Raw genomic sequence first — 6,106 nt, 5'->3', positions numbered from 1 at the left:
TGTCGTATGTGGGATCCAGTTCCTTGATCAGGGATTGAACCTGAATCCCTTGCATTGGGAGCCCAGAGTCTTACCAACAAGGAAGTCCTGAGAATAGTGAGTCATTTTGAATTGCCATTATGAGCCCACTCTTTCCTGTCTTGGCAGAACCAATCATCACTGCTCACCTAATCTGCAGGCAGGATGGTGACTCAGATTGTTGAAACCCTGTTGTGTGGGTCAATGACTCTCCCTTCTGGGTTGATGGCATGACTGCCAGCAGCAGTTACAGTCCAACCAACAAACACACAGGTGTCCTTGAGCCAAGCACAGGCTCAACATCATGGGAATAGATGGAGACGTATTGGCATGGTGTGTGTATTCAGTAAGTGCTCACATATATGGCACTGTGCTGGCCATTACAGAAATATACAGAGAGATACAGGGCATGGCTGCTGCCCCCAGGGAGCATGCAAGCTCATCGAAGAGTAATATGCACACACACACACACTCCATCTTATATCCTTACATCCTCTCTGGAGCAAACAAAACTCATTTAACCCTCATAGCTTAATGAGATGGGTGCTGTTATTATGCCCATTAGACAGCCATGGAAAGTGAAGGAGAGAGGGAGTTGGGGTGATAAACAGAAGAGATGGAGTTTTAACCCAGGCAGTCTTGCTGTGGTTCTCGTCCCATTAGCCCTATGGACTGTGTAACATACAGAAAATAAGGAATAAAGCGAAACTGTAGGGACTTCCCTGGTGGTCCACTGGTTCAGAATCTGCCCTCCAGTGCAGGGGATGTAGGTTTGATCCCTGATTGGGGAATTAAGATCACACATGCCGAGGGGCAACTAAGCCTGAGCTGCAACTAGAGAAAGCCCGTGAGCCAGAATCAAGGGCCCTCCTCCCACAGTAACAAAGACCCAGCTCAGCCAAAGTAAATAAACTAATAATAGTAATAGAATATGTAAAATTTAAAAAAAAAAAAGCAATGCTGTAGTCAAGTGGTCTTCTTTTTCTGAATTATAACATTCTAAAATCCCAACCCAGGGATCAAAACCAGGTCTCTTGCATTACAGGCAGATTCTTTACCTTCTAAACCACCAGGGAAGCCTTCAATAAATAATAATAATAAAATAAGTAAAATGCAAAAATTTTAAAAACTGTAATCAAGTAGCCTTCTTTTTCTGAATTCTAGCATTCTGAAATCAGGAACTGATTGAGTGTGTGAAAATCTCTCAGTCATGCCCAACTCTTGGTGACCCCATGGACTGTAGCCTGCCAGGTTCCTCTGTCCATGGAGTTCTCCAGGCAAGAATAATGGAGTGGGCAGCCATTCTCTTCTCCAGGGGAACTTCCTGACCCAGGAATCAAACCAGGATCTCCTGCATTGCAGGCAGATTCTTTACCAGCTGAACTAACCAGGAAGCTCTGATTAGGTGTTTATAATATGCTAGCAGACTGCTCGCGGAGAAGGCAATGGCACCCCACTGCAGTACTTTGCCTGGAAAATCCCATGGACGGAGGAGCCTGGTAGGCTGCAGTCCATGGGGTCGCTAAGAGTCTGACACGACTGAGCGACTTCCCTTTCACTTTTCACTTTCATGCATTGGAGAAGGAAATGGCAACCCACTCCGGTGTTCTTGCCTGGAGAATCCCAGGGACGTGGGAGCCTGGTGGGCTTCCATCTATGGGGTCGCACAGAGTCGGACACGACTGAAGCGACTTAGCAGCAGCATGGCTTTGGTATTTCAAAAGGCTCAATGTTAATGGCTTCTGCACACTGGAAAATACTTTGTAGAAGGAATGCTGGCATTTACGTATTTATGCTGGCAAACTACAAAAGCCTAATTGTGGAATTTTCTTTGCTATGTAGCTGGGCTGATGTCAAAACCATTAGAGAAGTCACAGTATGAGCAGTATGCTAGTAAGGACACATTCCCAAATATACAGATAATGTGGGGTCACCCTATGCAGCATAAAATTGCTAGTTGATCCGTCCAGTATATAAAATAGTTAAATTGGAAAGCTACTTTTTTTTTATTTTGTAAATGGTATCGGGATTATTTACATTTATAAAGGGCTCTGAGTTCTTCAAAACAACATGGCAATTTGCTTCTTCATGGCCAACAGAGAGTGTCTGCTGCTGTATTGGATCTCTCTGACTTCTGTCTCTGACTCTAGACTTTTTTTCCAAATGGTTTCATTTGAGTAGTTTAGGCCCATTCAAGAGCATTTCCCTTTTAAGTAACAAAGTCAACTGATTAGAGATTTTAATCACAGCTACAGAATCCTTTTTGTATGCCATATAAAATAACCTAATCATGGGAATGATATCTTCCATGGAATAGCAATCTAGAAGATCATCTTAAAAGTGTGCCCGCCATGAGTTTCCTTGCAAAGGGAAGCTCACTTCTTAGATGGTACCCTTGGTTATCTCTGTTTACCTCAGCTAAATGCCCTACTAGACACCAGCAGTCATGGCCATGGATTTGGGACTCCGTTTTGAAAGAGTTGACTTTAATTTGTTTTTTTTTTTAATTTCAGGTACAAATAATAGAACAGACATTCTGGTGTCCCAAATAATTGTCATTATTTGCATTTCCAGGGCTGTTTCCCTATAAGAGTGGGTATATATGGGAACACTTCAAAAATCAGCTGTTGTGGTCTGTCAGAGACAGCAGCTAGGAGCTCTCGTGGGTGGTGAGCGGGGTGGGGAGTGGGAGCCAGAGTGGAGCCAGAGTGGCCGAGGAGCCAGCAGTAGCCCAGCATGCCACTGTGCTGGCAGCCTGAGTGATGAAGATGGTGGCCTCCTGGATGCCGTTCTACTTCACCAGCTGCTGCCTGTGCTGCCATGTCCTGGCTGGCACCATCCTGCTGGGCACCCAGTACCTGATCTTCAATGCTGTGGTACTGCTCGTTCTGTTGAGCGCCCTGGCTGATCCAGATCAGTATCACTTTTCAAGTTCTGAACTTGGAGGTGGCTTTGAGTTCATGGATGATGCCAACATGTGCATCGCCATCACAATTTCTGTTCTCATGGTCCTTAGCTGGGCAATGGCTGTGCACAGAGCATACAAGCAACATGTGACCAGGATCATCCCATTCTTCTGTGACCAGATCTTTGGTTTTGCCCTGAACACCTTGGTTGCAGTTTATCCAAATTCCATCCAGGAATACACATGACAGTTCAGTTCAGCTCAGTTCAGTCCCTCAGTCGTGTCCGACTCTTTGCGACCCCATGGACTACAGCACGCCAGGCCTTCCTGTCCATCACCAGCTCCTGGAGTTTACTGAAACTCATGTCCATCGAGTCGGTGATGCCATCCACCCATCTCATCTTCTGTCATCCCCTTCTCCTGCCTTCAATCTTTCCCAGCATCAGGGTCTTTTCCAATGAGTCAGCTCTTCACATCAGGTGGCCAAAGTATTGGAGTTTCAGCTTCAGCATCAGTCCTTCCAATGAACATTCAGGACTGATTTCCTTTAGGATGGACTGGTTGGATCACCTTGCAGTTCAAGGGACTCTCAAGAGTCTTCTCCAACATCACAGTTCAAAAGCATTAATTCTTTGACACTCAGCTTTCTTTATAGTCCAACTCTCACATCCATACATGACCACTGGAAAAACCATAGTTTGACTATATGGACCTTGGTTGGCAAAGTAATGTCTCTGCTTTTTAACATGCTGTCTAGGTTGGTCATAACTTTTCCTCCAAGGAGTAAGCATCTTTTAATTTCATGGCTGCAGTCACCATCTGCAGTGATTTTGGAGCCCAAGAAAATAGTCTGCCACTGTTTCTCTATCTATTTGCCATGAAGTGATGGGACCAGATGCCATGATCTTAGTTTTATGAATGTTGAGCTTTAAGCCAACTTTTTTACTCTCCTCTTTCACTTTCATCAAGAGGCTCCTTAGTTCTTTGATTTCTGCCATAAGGGTGGTGTCCTACATATCTGAAGTTATTGATATTTCTCCTGCCAATCTTGATTCCAGCTTGTGCTTCCTCCAGCCCAGCATTTCTCATGATGTACTCTGCATAGAAGTTAAATAAGCAGGGTGACAATATACAGCCTTGATGTACTCCTTTTCCTATTTGGAACCAGTCTGTTGTTCCATGTTCAGTTCTGTTGCTTCCTGACCTGCATACAAATTTCTCAAGAGGCGGGTCAGATAGTCTGGTATTCCCATCTCTTCAAGAATTTTCCAAAGTTTGTTGTGGTCCACACAGTCAAAGGCTTTGGCATAGTCAATAAAGCAGAAGTAGATATTTTTCTGGAACTCTCTTGCTTTTTCAATGATCCAATGGATGTTGGCAATTTGCTCTCTGGTTCCTCTGCCTTTTCTAAATCCAGCTTGAACATCTGGAAGTTTATGATTCATGTATTGCTGAAGCCTGGCTTGGAGAATTTTGAGCATTACTTTACTAGCGTGTGAGATGAGTGCAATTGTGCAGTAGTTTGAGGATTCTTTGGCATTGCCTTTCTTTTGGATTGGAATGAAAACTGACCTTTTCCAGTCCCATGGCCATGGGTGAGTTTTCCAAATTTGCTGGGATATTGAGTGCAGCACTTTCACAGCATCATCTTTCAGGATTTGAAATAGCTCAACTGGAATTCCATCACTTCCACTAGCTTTGTTCGTAGTGATGCTTCCTAAGGCCCACTTGACTTTACATTCCAGGATGTCTGTCTCTAGGTTGGTGATCACACCATCGTGGTCATGAAGATCTTTTTTGTATAGTTCTTCTGTGTATTCTTGCCACCTCTTCTTAATATCTTCTGCTTCTGTTAGGTCCATACCATTTCTATCCTTTATCAAGCTCATCTTTGCATGAAATGTTCCCTTGGTATGTCTAATTTTCTTGAAGAGATCTCTAGTCTTTCCCATTCTGTTATTTTCTTCTATTTCTTTGCACTGATTGCTAAGGAAGGCTTTCTTATCTCTCCTTGCTATTCTTTGGAACTCTGCATTCAAATGGGTATATCTTTCCTTTTCTCCTTTGCCTTTCCCTTCTCAATTGCCTCCTAATTTTCCTCACAAAGATGATATCATGTCAATGAATCCTATCTTTGGTCCTCATTATTTTTCTGTTTATCAGCATATCTTGACTTTTAAGGATTATTTGATTAGCTATGTTTGGAATTGCTACTGATGCATCAATGGCAGGAACTCCTCTGATGTCCTGGTTTATGTTATCAACAGTGACAGTACAGTGCTGTTATCCCCATACCACTGCCACCCTATGTGTCTGCCTAAGCCTGGAAGTGGGGTGTAGCTGAGAGCAACAGCTTAATTTTACTTCTGAGATGAGCTCTGAGCTTATTTCTTACTGAAATGCCAAAGCCTAAAATTGTAGACGTTAAGTTGGAACTCTGTGGTTTGAAACCTGGGCTTTAGCTAGAGCACTGTGATAGAGTAACTGTAGACTTCTCTCTGTGGGGGTCGGGAAGGGTGGGGTGGGGTGGGCTCCCCTAGTCTTCCCTCTGCATCAAAATTTTCAACAATCTGGATGAACCTTTGTCCAAGGAGTCTGTTGTATGTGCTGAACCCCAAAGTTGAAGACATTACAACTTTTCACTCCCTTTTTCTCTTTTGAAAGTGTAAAATAAAGTCAAAATTAGACCTCTGCCCCCCCAAAAAAATCAGCTGTTGTTTATTGTGACTGGATTGGCAGTGACTGCTATGTGTTTCTGTTAGTCACTCAGTCATGTCCGACTCTTGCTACCCCGTGGACTGTAGCCCACTAGGCTCCTCTGTCCATGGGATTTCTCAGGGAAGCATACTGGAGTGGGTTGCCACTTCTTGCTCTGGAGTATCTTCCTGACGCAGGGATGGAATCCAGGTCTCCTGCATTGCAGGCAGTTTCCTGCATTGCAGGCAGATTCTTTACCAACTGAGCCACCAGGGCTATGTGTTTAGCTGCCTCTATTTCCTTTTTCTCCAGGTGTTAAAGCCAGACTACACTTCTTAGTCTGGCCCTCAGGCATGGGTCTGGTAACTCACCTCCTCCACAATTCTCCCCTCCCTCAGTTTCTTGCCATCTGGGAAGCTGGAAATCAGAGGATTCTAATGCCCTAGGTGGTGGTGGAGACACAGGTTCCAAGGAGCCTGAGTCCTG

The 6,106-nt window shown here is 44.2% G+C and overlaps 1 pseudogene; it reads left to right on the top strand.

Annotated features, from left to right (window-relative positions):
• The first annotated feature begins 2,780 nt into the window (after window positions 1-2,780).
• Window positions 2,781-5,263, top strand: LOC129657069 (lysosomal-associated transmembrane protein 4B-like; annotated as a pseudogene).
• Window positions 5,264-6,106: the final 843 nt, after the last annotated feature.

The sequence above is a fragment of the Bubalus kerabau genome, chromosome 7 (genome assembly GCF_029407905.1).
Source record: "Bubalus kerabau isolate K-KA32 ecotype Philippines breed swamp buffalo chromosome 7, PCC_UOA_SB_1v2, whole genome shotgun sequence".
Taxonomy (NCBI): domain Eukaryota; kingdom Metazoa; phylum Chordata; class Mammalia; order Artiodactyla; family Bovidae; genus Bubalus; species Bubalus kerabau.
This window is presented reverse-complemented; position numbering and strand designations above follow the sequence as displayed.